Here is a 13,609-nt window from a genome sequence, read left to right as displayed (position 1 = left end):
CCTAAGTTCCCCCATGGAAACAAATTTCCTATAAAAAGACTAAAGCTTCCTAAATGGAAAAAACGTAAAGAATAGTCCACATCATTTGTTGCAAGGTTAGAGAGAGGATTGAGCCTCTGCTCCTTTCAGCCAGGGAGAGCAGGATAAGGGACAAACTGAGTCCCTGTAGCTGCTGCTCTGATTTTAACAGAAATATCTTCAGTCACATCCATTTTGAATCTTGCCTGTTGTAATTAAATATAAAATTCACTTGAGTTTCCTAGCAGATTACAGGCACAGGGATGACTGCAGGGAGGATTTTTTTAGCCTGGCAGTTATTTTAATGAAGTAGGAAGTGTGGTATTAAAGGAAGCAAACTACATTACACGGTGGGGGGTGTTGTGGTGATGTTTTGAGGAGTTTGTGATTGGTGGGGTTTTTTTAAGTAAAGAATCCCAGACTCTGAAAACAAAAAAATTACAAAACTGTGATGAAATGGAAAATTTCTGAAAGATGATGTGGAAAATACCTGAAAACAATGACTTTATCTGGAACAGGTAAGCAAGAGGGAACACTGGTCTGCACCAGTGCCTGGAGGACACAGCTGGCACAAAGCAGAACTCGGGAGGAGGGGAGACCAGAACAATAAGATAGCAGGAACGGCAAGAAAAAATTAGTCATGGGTTTCTAATAAAAACCATACATCACTCCAATTAATTGTCAAGGTAAGTCAGCTACTTAATTAAAGGAAGAATGTATCACCAACAGAATCAGCCATTTCACAGGCGAATTCTTTACCCAGCCACAGGAACATGTTCACTTCAAAAGATTAAAACATCACTGTCACAGTTCCAGGTGGGTACAACAGGAGTTATTTGCTCCTCTCTCCCCTGCTGCAGTGCCAAGAAAACATCTTCCCCTTGAGGGAAGCACTCAGGCTGGGTGAACATCCCTGACTCCTCTGTTTGCATTCCCTCCTTAACCCCTGCATGGCTGACTCCCAAAAAAGGCACAGCTCAGACAGCACCCATGGGAATGAAAGCTGCTGTGTCCATGGGATCCTCTCAGACAGCACCCATGGAAATGAAAGCTGCTGTGTCCATGGGCTCCTCTCAGACAGCACCCATGGAAATGAAAGCTGCTGTGTCCATGGGCTCCTCTCTCAGACAGCACCGTGGAAATGAAAGCTGCTGTGTCCATGGGATCCTCTCACACAGCACCTATGAAATGAAAGCTGCTGTGTCCATGGGCTCTTCTCTCACACAGCACCCATGGGAATGAAAGCTGCTGTGTCCATGGGATCCTCTCACACAGCACCCATGGAAATGAAAGCTGCTGTGTCCATGGGATCCTCTCACACAGCACCCATGGGAATGAAAGCTGCTGTGTCCATGGGATCCTCTCACACAGAACCATGGAAATGAAAGCTGCTGTCCCATGCTCTCCTCTCTCAGAAATCTGCCTGCTCTTGGTGCTTGCCCCCACCTGAAACAGGCAGCCCTTCTGTTTGCCTTCCTGGCCTTTTTGCCAGCCTTCAGCTGATCTTGAATGACCTTACAGGTGCAAAAGGAAGATTTCAACATCAGACCATCACTTAACATCTCCTCAGTTGAAATCAATCAGCTCAGCACCACCAGGTAATGAAACAAGGAGCTTCCAAGGCAAACAGTACCAATCAGAAATACTTGTGCTTTGGATTGGACTATTTGCATAAAACTTTGGCAGGTGATGAAACAAATCCACTTTCTTAGCAAAAACAAACCTCACAGTAATTGTGCTGATAAACTACTTTTATTTGGTTTTTTTCTGATTATTTATCAAATTAATTCTCTGCTCTGTGTTTAAAGGTTACCCAAGATGAATCCCATTGATGAGTAATTTCTGAGTAATAACTTGTGGAATATAAAAGTGTCGCCAAAATTTTGCTGCTCCAAGCTGATCTGCTGTCTCACTTCCAGATCCTTGAAACCAAGGGGTGAAGATTTCATTTCAAGGTGCCCAGGTGAATTTTACTTTTCCACCACTGTCCCTTCAATGAGGACACTGCTGCAGACAGCAGGGAACCCAAACCTCTGTGATGAAACCCAGCCCAGAGCCTTGGGCAAGGCAGGGCTGAGTGAGCAGCACGGGGAGGGCACAGGCTCAAACAAGCCTCCCTTGCTCAGGGACTCAGGCACTCAGCACAGCTTCTGCAGGGGAAGAATTGCTAAAATCTCATCCAGCACAGACATTGCTGCAGCCCAACAAGGCAGAGTTGAAGTGTGGAGAAAATCAGTGTTTCATCATAACAGGCCTGGCTCCCCTCAGCTTCAATGAGCCACCCTCAGAAGTCGGCCCAGAGAGCCCACAGGATCCAGCTTTGGAGGGGAGTCTGATATAAATTCAATCCTTTGCAATCCAGTCTCAGCTCCTCATTCTAACCTCCAAAGGCCAGACCAACCCAATCAACCCCTACAACCTCGTTCTGCTTTTTTTGTTCCATCATTCCCCACTCTCAGCAAAGGGTGGCACCTTCCCTGCTGCTGCCTTTCCCAAAGTTCTGCAATCTCCCTGTGGCTTTTCACCCGCATCATGAGGGAGTCACATCAGGATCCAGCTTGGTCCCCAGTTGCTCCACACTGACTGCATGGAATTGTTAAAGCCTGACACAGACATGTGCTGCTCTAAGGGACTCTGCTGCTCTAAAAGGGTAACACAAGAAATGCCTCTGCAGTCAGAATTATTTGGAGAGTAACACACCCCACCTCTATGCCTAACAAAGAATTGAAGGAAACAGTCCAACAGAAATCTCTTTATATTTCCTAGAAATCTCTTTATATTTCCTAATTTCTTATCCCATAAGGACTTCTTTGGGATCACCTTTATCTTTATTGTATTAAAAAAAAAAAAAAAAAAAAAAGAATTGTTTTTCAAGCCAACCAGTGTTGCCTTTTTTTTAGTAGGATTCCTGGTACTGTAACACTGACTCAAAGACTAGACTTTTTTTTTTTTTTCAAATGATGACTTATCAGGTAGTCTAATCTGTATTCCTGCCAAAGCAAGACTATTCCTGACAATATTAGCACATTGCCTATTCTTGTTTTAGCTCTGCCAGGGCCCAGAGCCTCAGCTCTGCCCCCCTGCACATCTGTTAATAGCTCTGGGAGGGGTCTGCCAAGAACCACACCAGGCACCATTCCTGGTGGGCAAACTGCTCATTCCCTGCCCAGCAGCCCAGACTTGGCAATAGAACTGATGACTCACAGCTTGGAGAAAAAAATTAAAAGCCTTTTTAAAAAAAGGGTGATTATCTAAGAAATCTTCCCAGCCCCGTGCCTCCACTTGTGCTGTGACTGAGTGAGCAGGAGCTGTGCCTGTGGTACCTGGCTCCACAAGAGCAGCATTCCAGCTCCCAGCTTATCACCAGCATTCCCAACACTGCTCTGGCTCTGCTTTCAGGACATTTCACTGTGCCACTCTTGGTGTGGAGCACAAATTAAAGTTCTGTTCAAGCCAAGCCTGTCTGCTGACATAATTCCAGCATTTGGTACAAGTGAATTTTGGCCATAATGTATCCACCTGAATTTCATTTCTTTGAGGGGTAACAGTGCTGCTATTCCCATTTAAAAAGTGAGAAATTCCATCACCAGAGGCTGACAGACCCACAGAGGCAGCAGCTCCTGGGAATTTAACACTTCGTTATAGCTCTGAAGTGGATCTCAAGGGACCTACCTAAGGCCACATGGGAAACTCCAGGGGAAAAAGAACAACCCAAACAAAAGAGAAAAAAGTCAAGCCTGTTTCTATTAACTAACTGATTTCTAAAACCACAAATATGGTGAGTAAGCAGATCACATTCCAAATTGCAAAACACAGAACCACGCAACCAGTCTGCAGCAAGGACACAAAACAGATATGTAAAATTCTTCCTGAAGAATTGGATTTCCTGAAGAATTCCTGAATAATTCTTCCTGAAGGATATGGGTGACTAGAGAATGTCTCAAACAGCTGAAGTTAAGAAAAAATTTTCAAAAAAAATCATTAAATAATTGGTTCTCAATATTAAAAAGAGAGGTGTGTCATGGGAAATATTTTAGAAATGCCATGGTTTATGCTTTGGGGCAGCTGGAGGTTAGCACTGATATGGTGATAAAGAAATATTGGGCTGAAAACCCAAATAAAAGCTGGTTTGGGGACTGTGGGGCACGTGCCCCACATCTCCTGCTATGTAACACTTCACTGCAATAATTATGCCAGTTATTATATTTATAACAACATTTCCCTGGGAGACTGGAATTGCAACATTCCAACTAAAGGCTAAACAATTAATTAATTTTTTTGGGGCTGGACAAAACAAGCCAGCACAATCTGGATGAAGATGGCTGAGGGCACACACCAGCAGGGCACTGACAAACCTAAAAGCAAGATCCAGGTGGATTCTGATGGAGCAAACCCAATCCTCTAGAAATAAAACACGAGAAAAAGGGGCAGAGATTTTCCTCAACTTTCTTTAAACAGTTTTCACTCAGTTAAGAAGTTTTGTGTTTCACAGAATGGCATTTTTTTCCATTCCAGAGATAGAAATGTGCATTGAAAATGTGCTCTGTAACAGGGGGGCTTTGGCTGAATTTTATCACTGCTGTGAAGAAGGGTTCATGAAATGAGACAGGTTTATAGGACAGACACTCCATCCTGACTGAACACTTCCAGTGGGTTACCACAGCATTTCACAACCCCTTAGTTTACAACAGTGGCACAGCAAAGTGTTGAAATAGCAGAGGATTTTTATAAACAATATTGGAGGTCAATTTTACAAAAAAAAAAAAAACCAAAACACCAAACCCAAGAATGGTTTCAGGTGTTGATACTATCTTTATTATTTTCTGATATGGCTGAAGATCAGCCACGGAATGTAAAAATCTTCTGGAAATGCTGCATTTATGCAGCTAAATAAGCAACCCTTTCAGTGACTGAGCTTGCCTTGAAGCCACAGGATTTCTAATGAGTGAGGATTTCACACCCCCAAGAGTGACTGCTCAGCACTTGTGTGAACATTTTGACTCAGGAACTCTAAATCAAAGCTGCTTTACTGTAATCAATATCAAGAAAAATGGAAGTTTAAATTTCCATTGACCCCATCATTTTTATACCCATTCTTTAATCATCAATGTGAAAATAAGTTGTATTTAAACTCCCTGGTGTTTCTGTGCTCATTAAACAATTTGGTATTTTATCTGCCCCAGCTTCTGGGCAAGTATCTCTTTTCTCCACCAGAAAACAGAAAGCCAATTGTATTTCCATTAATTATAATCAGAACCCTTATCCTGTTAGACCAGGATAACAACCCATCCCAGGAAACCTTATCCTGAGAGATGAGCTGAAAGGCTTGAGGAGAGCAGGACAATCCCAAGGAGTTTTCTGCTGAGCAACTTGTGCAGGATCAGCTCTGCAGCATTGATGGATTTCCATTTTTAACATAACTCACTTCCAGACAGATTTTAAAAATTCTAAATTTTATAAAAATCTTCCAGACTTTTATAAACAACCTGTCTGGTTAGTGTCTCTGAAAGTTTAACACAAGGAAAGATTTGTAATACTCAGTTTAAAAATCTTGTTAGCAATCAACAGTTTAAATTGTGAGCACTTTTAATTTGAGCAGAATAAAAACCTGACATGAAAACTTAAAAAGTTGGTACTCATAATTTATTTCTCTCACTACCAAATGCTCAGAACATTTGCCTCTCTCTCAGTTAATGATTGCACAGAGCAGTAACTCTCTCACAGGACCCAGAGTGGTAAAGCAGCAGAACTAAACAAATGTAATCTCAAAAATTAATCCCAGTTCTTTCTGCAGAGCAGGAGGTTCTGGAGTTATCATTCTGTTAATATTATCTGGGTAACAAGAGCCAATAAATTTCCTCTCTCCTCCCTTCTTTAGGAATTATGCTTTCCACCTACACTCTTCTTCCAAAGGGGATCCAACAGTGACTATTTTAATATAGTGCTCAGAAAAAAACGGATACATTAAATGCCATCAAATTGAAGACAAGAGCTGCAGAAAAAGCTGGTTTATTGATGTATTTCTCCCTGCTTTCTCACCCTTGCAAGATGCTTCCACTACATCCACCCTCCTTTCTACAGCATATTGCACACAAACATGCATGTTGCTCATCTTGTGCTCACAGGAATCCTTCAGTCACTTAAATCAATTTGTTTCTTTGCAGAATTTGACTCAAATATTCCTATGGAAGTTTTATCGCCACAGGGGTGGATTGCCTTTATTTTTTTTCTATTGTATCTGTAATCTTCTCTCTCCAGGAAATTAAATACTCCCACCTCCACCCTCACCTACATTTTCAATTTGGCAGCTATCTGCAACTCCATCCCTAAAAATCAGTTTGATGTTCGTGGGAGAAGCTTTCTACAAAGAAAGAAAGAACCCAGTGCTATTATTTAAGAATTTAATCAGTAATTAATAATCAAAGTTTCTCCTGCAACTCAAACAAACAGCTCAAAACCAAACAAAGAGGGATTAGGAGATGTGATGTTAAGATTTAGGTTCATCTGAATATCTGGGAGCACAGTGACTTTTCTTAAAGAGCTGTGCTTGCTCCTGGGAGCATGAGGTAAAAATCCAGTGTCTAATGGCTACAAATGAGTATCAGATGCTGTTAGCTCATCCCTGCCTGTGTGTGTACCTCCAAATTCCCTCTTTACAGAGAGATGAAAGCAAACTGCACACCACTGTCCATCTGTGATCTCTATTTCAGCACAGAACTTCCAAAGGACACAGGGGAAGAAGCAGACTGTGCACTGTATTTTATTTAACTGGATGTTTTTAGAGCCCCTGTTTGAATAATCTCACCAGGGTGGTCACATCAGAGATATTTAAATGTAATGTGAGAAGGGAGGAGGTGGGAAGAGAGAGACTCTTGCTTTTGGGAGACAAAAGGTATTTCTGTAGCTCTAAGCCTTGCTGTCTTGTGAGAAACTCCTACAGAGCTTTAATCTTTATCACATTCTATCAAAGTGCTACTTTAAAATTAATTTCAGTTAAAAGAAATTCATCTTGGCTACTCTCAGCCTTAAGCACAAAATAACTCATTTTCTAAGTTGGTTAAAACACAAACAAGGAACTCTTGTTTTCTACAAAACTTTACCACAAGCAATCCAGCAGCATGAAAGCAGTTTTGCACCTGGAGATGAAATATTTCCTATCAACAGTCACAGTTTTTAAACATCACAAGCACCAGATTAGGGCTTTGCTGCAGGATAAAGAAGCACAGAACTCCTCATTACCTGGTCCAAGTCCCAGTTTCAGTAGCACTATTTTTTTAAATGATGTTCTGTTTAAAGAGTTTGGCACTTGGAATCTCAGCTCCACAAAATAAACCCAAGGCAGGATGGCTGAGAGTCATTGCTGAGGGTCCAGCACATTTCCCCTGGCTGGCTCTTCTTTCCCAACAGCTCCTGTGCCCGATGCCAGGGGTGACAGCAGGGTGACAGCAGGACACATCACCCTGCTCAGACTTCCTTTCACGGGGTGAGAGGGCTTTTTATGCAAAGCACTTTCCAGCCCAAGCTTGTTCACACTAACTAAAAAAGCTGAATTAAGAGGTAATTAAGTCTGTAATTCCCCTTTACATTCCATCTCACCCTCAGATCGTGGTAAAGGGGAAAGAAAGAAAGAAAACAAGTTACCTTCATTTAAACAAAACGAAACCTTCTCAAACTGTGGCTCCCCAGGGCAGCTGCAGCTGAGTTTGAAGTGAACTTAAACTCTGCCAGTGCCTCTGGGTAGGCAGAGCTGCTGCAACCAGCAGTGTAATGCCCTTCACCACAGGTGACAGCTCCTAAGTAAATAATGAAACAGCAGAAGTCAAAAAAGTAAAAAATAAAGGTCTCTGGATCATGATTACCTTTCCCTAGAGACAGACAGAACAGTCTTAGATCTCATTTTCAGAAGTCTTGAGACACATTCTGCTGTTTAACACCTCTGTGTTAATGGCTAATGAGCTTACACAGTCGCACATGGAATTGAAGGTGCCTTTTCATCCAATTTCATGCAGGTTCTCTGGGTGTCTCTTACTGACTTCAAACAACCCTCACAGCTGGGGGAAGCAGAACTGCAAGAGGCATTTTGGGATGTTTCTTTCTGTTCAATCTTATCCTGGCCCCAGCAGCAGTACTTTAAAACCCGTTGTTATCTTGCCGTATGGGGCACATATTTGCAATATGCATTAATTGATAATTATATTTTCCCTTGTTCTAAAAATAAATTTCAAATGGGAGTGGCTGCCTCATCAGCTAAGGGAGCTGAAGCAACAAAGCAAAGTCCTTGAGCTGTTCCCAAATCAGCGCAGCAGCCACATTCCTGCTGGGCCGGCTGTGAGGGACCTGAGCTGTGGGGAGGGAAGGGGAGGAATCTCCTTTCTCTGCTCGCTTTTCACCCCAGAGATTGGGCTAAAGCAGCCCCAGGTGCTGCTCTCACAGGGAATTAAATTAATTGGGTTTTAGCCTAAGGACTAAAAGGCCCAGGAGAGCCATTATGTTTATTTTTATGTATCCTCCTCGAAATAATCACGCGGCAATTTTTGTTCCCGCTCAGTTGTGACCGTGCTCAAGAGGAAATCCTCAGCTCTCAGTTCCCAGGGCAGGCACTGCTGGCTGTTATTTATTTGCTGTGTAGGGATCTGCAAGAGCATTTATTAGGTGAGAAGAATTTCTCTGTTATCAACCCCCCACTCCTAGATAAGTCTGGGAACTTTACAGATAGGGCTGCTTATGATTTACTGGGCTTTTAGCAACGGCCACAGGGATGTCACAGGTGAGTCCCTGGAACCCTCAGGGGAACAGGGCAATTTTATCTCAACTCCTTTTTAACTGTCAGAAAATCAGCTTTAAAGAGACTCTGCTGCAGCTGTTTACAAAACTTGCATGATTTAAGGTACATATAAAGAATAGGCAAAGTTAGACAACACTTTTAAAAAACACATGATCCCTTCTAGTGCTACCCTTGGAGAATATTCCAAATAAAGAACACTGCAGACTCCAAACAAAATTTGCACAGGGAACCTCTAAACTTAGGGTTTTAATATATATAAATATATATATTAAAAAAAATTTAAAAGCCTTTGCCTGTAAGCTGCTGATTGTCTCTCTAAATTAACCCAGCTTTATTCCATTTCCCTCCTTCCACCCTTAAGTGCTTTTTCCTGGACCAGCACAGTAACTCTTACTGCTCATTCATCTAAATCCCCTCTAACCCTTTAGATGGCTTGTGACATACTGACTCATGGGCAATTTCTTATCTGAAATATCAGAAAAACTGCCAGATATTTCCATATTTTCAAACTCCATTGGTGTCAAGAAATGTCTAAGCCAAGAGCAACGTTTTATGTGCTATAAATCAGGGAGCATAAACTGATGAGGGACTGTCAAATGCAATTCCTAACAACTGTACGAGCAGCACCACTAAAGTAAACTGAGAAGGAAAAGCCAAACAAGAGGGTTTTGTATCAAACCAGCAAAACATATTCAGGCCTGTGAGTAAGGCAACAGCTGCAACTCCTCTGGGGAGATCCACACGAGCGGAATGAAATGATGCAGCTTCATTTTCAAAGTGAAATCAATAGAGCTGTTGCAGCAGGAAGTTTTTATTTTAATGCAGAAAATAAGAGATATATGGCAGTGCAAGGAGAAGAGAAAATACAGCAGGGGTGTTTAGTGAGCTACAGGTAGTTTATTATGCAGTGATATTTATTCTTTTAGGTATGGAAGTCTAAGACTCTACAATCCCATAAATGAGTAAATTCTTTTATTAACCACATTTGGGGAAGTACTGCACTACTGTAGTTTAGAAACCCATTAATTAAAATTTCTAAGAGTTACTGGAATTGCCATTCAGGGAGCACTAAGTTCATCCAGAATCAATCTCAAGCTGTTTCATCAGCTATCTTCAAACCTCAGGGGGTTTTTCAGAGGTCACGTAGCTGCCAGGTCCCTTCTGGAGCTGCTCCTTCCACCTCTCTGAGCCCTCATTCCCCAGGCCATATGGTTGGGTTGGTTTCTTAACTCTTTCTTTTTTAATGATTTGGTTAAAAAGGTGAAATTTGTCATTCAACAGATGGTGCTTTTTGCTGCACACCCAGCTCCTCCTCTCCTGTTCATCCCATGGGGTTTATGCCAGTGAATCCCCGTTATTTAAATGAATCCCATGATAACACTCAGGGAGAGTGAAGGTGTGGATTTCCAGCAGGGCTGACTTTTCCAGCTGGGGAGTCCCCAGAGAAGGTTGGCCTCCTGTTTATCATTTCCCTGCTCCATCCCCGGCCATATGACCCCTTTGTTTTGCCCTGCACAAGCACTGGGGCTGCTCTGACTTCACAAGCTGGTCCAGGGAGCAAATCCCTTTGGGGGAGGGAATAAATATTCCCACTGCCTTAGGCCCTTTCAGCAGCAGACACACTACATCTGCTCGGGGAAATGGTGAAAGACGACTTGGAGTGTGCAACTTCAGAGAAAGAAGTTTTGTTTTGAAGGAGCCATGTGTGCAATCTGCTCTCCCTCGGCTGGAGAGCTGCCAGAAGAGCTCCGGCATCAAGGACAAACGTCAGCGCCGTCCCTCAAAGGCACAGCACACAACTGGCGCGGCTGCGGGAGAGCTCCAGCCCTCCACACCACCCAAACCCCGGGCTGCTTGAGCCCCCAGGGCCTTAAGGATTACACAGGACGACTCCGGGCATCTGTGACAGTGACAGAAACTTCTCTGGGCCGCCAATTATCTTCACTGTGTCCCTGCTGCGACACACTGCACAGCAGAGAGCTGCCCTGCCACTTACATCTGCACTTGAGCTGGAATCGCTTTTCCTACGGAAACTTTATGTTCTGGTCCTTTCGCCTTGGTTAAAAAACTGGAGCAGAAGTTTAAATGTGACACTTTTTCGGCTTGGTAAGCAGCAGGGAAGCACTCATTCTGCATTTCTTACTCTCCTGAGGTAAAGTAGGTCCCAAAAACCGCTCAAGGAGTTGAAAGCGCCGTTTCAAGCGGGGCTTAAAGCAAACTAAGCCTGCAGTGCCACCGAAAGGGGCAGTCCCGCTGTCCCTGCCACCTCCTGCGCTGGCATCAGCTGGCTGCTGCCTGCTCTGCTCCTTCTCCATCAGATCTCTCTCCTTCTGACATTACCCTCGAGATAACAAGTGCACCCAGCCGAGCAGAGCAGAACCAGCCCTTCAGCAGCACACAGCCTCACTCCGCTTTACACCCCTCATAAAAAAACCCTTCTTAAATAAAAATCTTTACAGATAGATGGTTGGTCTTTGGGTTAAACTAAGCTTTATCGTCACCTGTACTTCTCACCTTTAAGGTATTTCCAAAAGGTCCGCATCTCACCTTGCTGTGCTTTGCTTGTTTATCTCAACTCCTATTTATAGGCTTATTTTTCCCTCTGCATTAATTACCAGCAAACTCGCCGACTTTGCCGCTCTCCGTCTCCTAGCAAAGACATTTTTGCCCCGCTGCCTCCCTGCGAGCCCCAGGAGCAGAAAACCGCGGGGTTTGGTGTGTCCTGCCCAGGCAGCAGCAGTGAAGAGTTAACCCTGGGGCCGGCAGCCTTCACCTGCGAGCCCGTGTCACTGATAAGGGACATTGGCCGCGGTCACGGCCGAGCCCTCCGCTGGGACAACGGGAGCTTCGGGGCTCCGCGACCCCAACCTCAGCCCGGAGGGACCCTCAGGGAACCCCGCATCCACTCAGCTCCGGTGGGACTTCCCCGAGCCCCTTAAGGGACTCCGTATCCCTTCAGCCCCGGTGGGACCCCCTCAAACCCCTCAAGGGAGTCCAGCGCTCAGCCGGCCGGGACCCCCCGAGTCCCTCAGGGAAGCTCAGCCCGGAGGGAGCCCCGCACCTCCTCAGGGACTCCCACGTCCCTCAGTCCCGGCGGGACCCCCTCACGCCCCCCACACCGTCCCCGCTCACCTGGGGCAGCCGGGGCAGGAAAGGGCTCGCTCAGGCCCGGGATGGGGAGGGAAGAGGCGCTGCAAGCCCAGCGCCGAGCCGGCCTGCGACGGCGGCGAGCGCGGCGCCTCCACCAAGTTTCCGGGCGGGGAAGAAAGTCGAAACCTACGTGAGAGGAGGAGGAGGAGGCAGCGCAGCCGCCCAGGTGTCACTCGCCCGCCCGGCACGGCTCAGCCCAGCCCTGCCCTCCCCTCACCGCCTCCGCCTCCTCCGCCGCCGCCTCCCCGGGCCGCGCACACCCGGCGGCCTCGGCCCGCCCCGCCACAGCAGCCGCGGCGGCTGGGGCGAGTCCGGGCCTCGATCGCCGCTGCCCTCAGGGCATCGCCTCTGCCCTCGGGCACGTCCCGGGCCTTGACCGCCCGCTGCCCTCAGGGGATCCTTATTGCCCTCGGGGCATGTCCCGGGCTTCGACCGCCGCTGCCCTCAGGGGATCCCCGCTGCCCTCAGGGCACGGCCCGGGCCTCGACCGCCCGTTGCCCTCAGGGCATCCCCGCCGTCCTCAAGGGATCCTCGCAGCCCTCGAGGCACCTCCCCGGCTTGGACCGCCCACTCCCTTCAGGGCATCCCCGCTGCCCTCGGGCACGTCCCGGGCCTTGGCTTCCAGTGCCCTTAGCACAGTTTCCCCTCGAGGTAGTCCTGCTGCCCTTGGGGCAGCTCCCGGGCCTCAACCGCCCGCTGCCCCCAGGGCATCCCCCCGCTGCCTTCAGCGCAATTCCCCCTCGAGGCATTCCCACTCCCCTCAGAGCATTCCTCCTTCCCTCAGGGCATCCCAGCTCCCTTCGGGACATCTCTGCTGCCCTCAGGGCAATCCCCATCCCCTGGGGGCATCCCTGCTTCCCTCAGGTCAATTTCCCTTCCCTTCCAGCAATTCCCACAGCCCTCGGGACAGTTCCCGTTCCCCTCAGGGACAATTCCCGCTCCTCTCAGGGCATTCCTGCTCCCCTCAGAGGAAAATATGGCCCTGGATACCAGGGAGTGCTGATTTACCTGTCATTTCTATAAACTCCAAGCAGTTCCAGTGCTCCTATTAAGGCAACTTCCTGCTTCAAACCAGAAAAATGACAAACCACACACATGGGGTTTAAAAGTTTCCAAGCTGTGTTAACACTACATCCAAGCTTGGAATTCCTCCCAAAGAAAGAGACCAACCCCACAAGACTGAACATATCACAGTCTCTGGATTATAATTTCTTTCTCTTGTTCAACACACAGCCTTGGAATTGCTCTTTCTGCAGACAAGAGGGTCATGAAGTAATAAAGTAGATTACGTTTGTGACAATAAAGAGAAGAAAGTAGAACTTTGAACCAGCGGTTTAGAGGAGGATTTATTAGGAAGGGAACTTTTGTACACTGAGGTAATGTAGTCTAGATGGAACTAGCACACGCCTGTCTGCATTTGATCATTTCGGATGTCACAGAGTTGCTGATACAGACCTAAATGGAGGGAGGAGAAAATCCTTTCCATGTCCTGAAAACACCTTTTCTGCTTTAATAGGGCTGGGGATCTGTGTTATTCATTCATTTTCAATAAGTGAGAGACCATCTTTTATTTGGTGACTGGAACTAAATGATATCTAAGGTCCTTTCCAGTCCAAGCCATTCTATAATTTTATATCAGTTTTTAAATTCAATTTG

General features: G+C 45.9%; 1 protein-coding gene across 1 annotated transcript in view; it reads right to left on the bottom strand.

The window, feature by feature from the left end:
- Positions 1-12,005, bottom strand: part of LOC131088574 (ligand of Numb protein X 2-like) — a 28,849-nt gene extending 16,844 nt beyond the window's left edge. Inside the window, exon 1 of the mRNA XM_058032739.1 lies at positions 11,936-12,005. The gene's annotated coding sequence lies outside the window, so the exon portion shown is untranslated. The remainder of the gene's footprint in view (positions 1-11,935) is intronic.
- Positions 12,006-13,609: the final 1,604 nt, after the last annotated feature.

The sequence above is a fragment of the Melospiza georgiana genome, chromosome 12 (assembly GCF_028018845.1).
Source record: "Melospiza georgiana isolate bMelGeo1 chromosome 12, bMelGeo1.pri, whole genome shotgun sequence".
Taxonomy (NCBI): Eukaryota; Metazoa; Chordata; class Aves; order Passeriformes; family Passerellidae; genus Melospiza; species Melospiza georgiana.
Note: the sequence above shows the minus strand (reverse complement) of the source record. Positions and strands in the feature narration are given on the sequence as shown.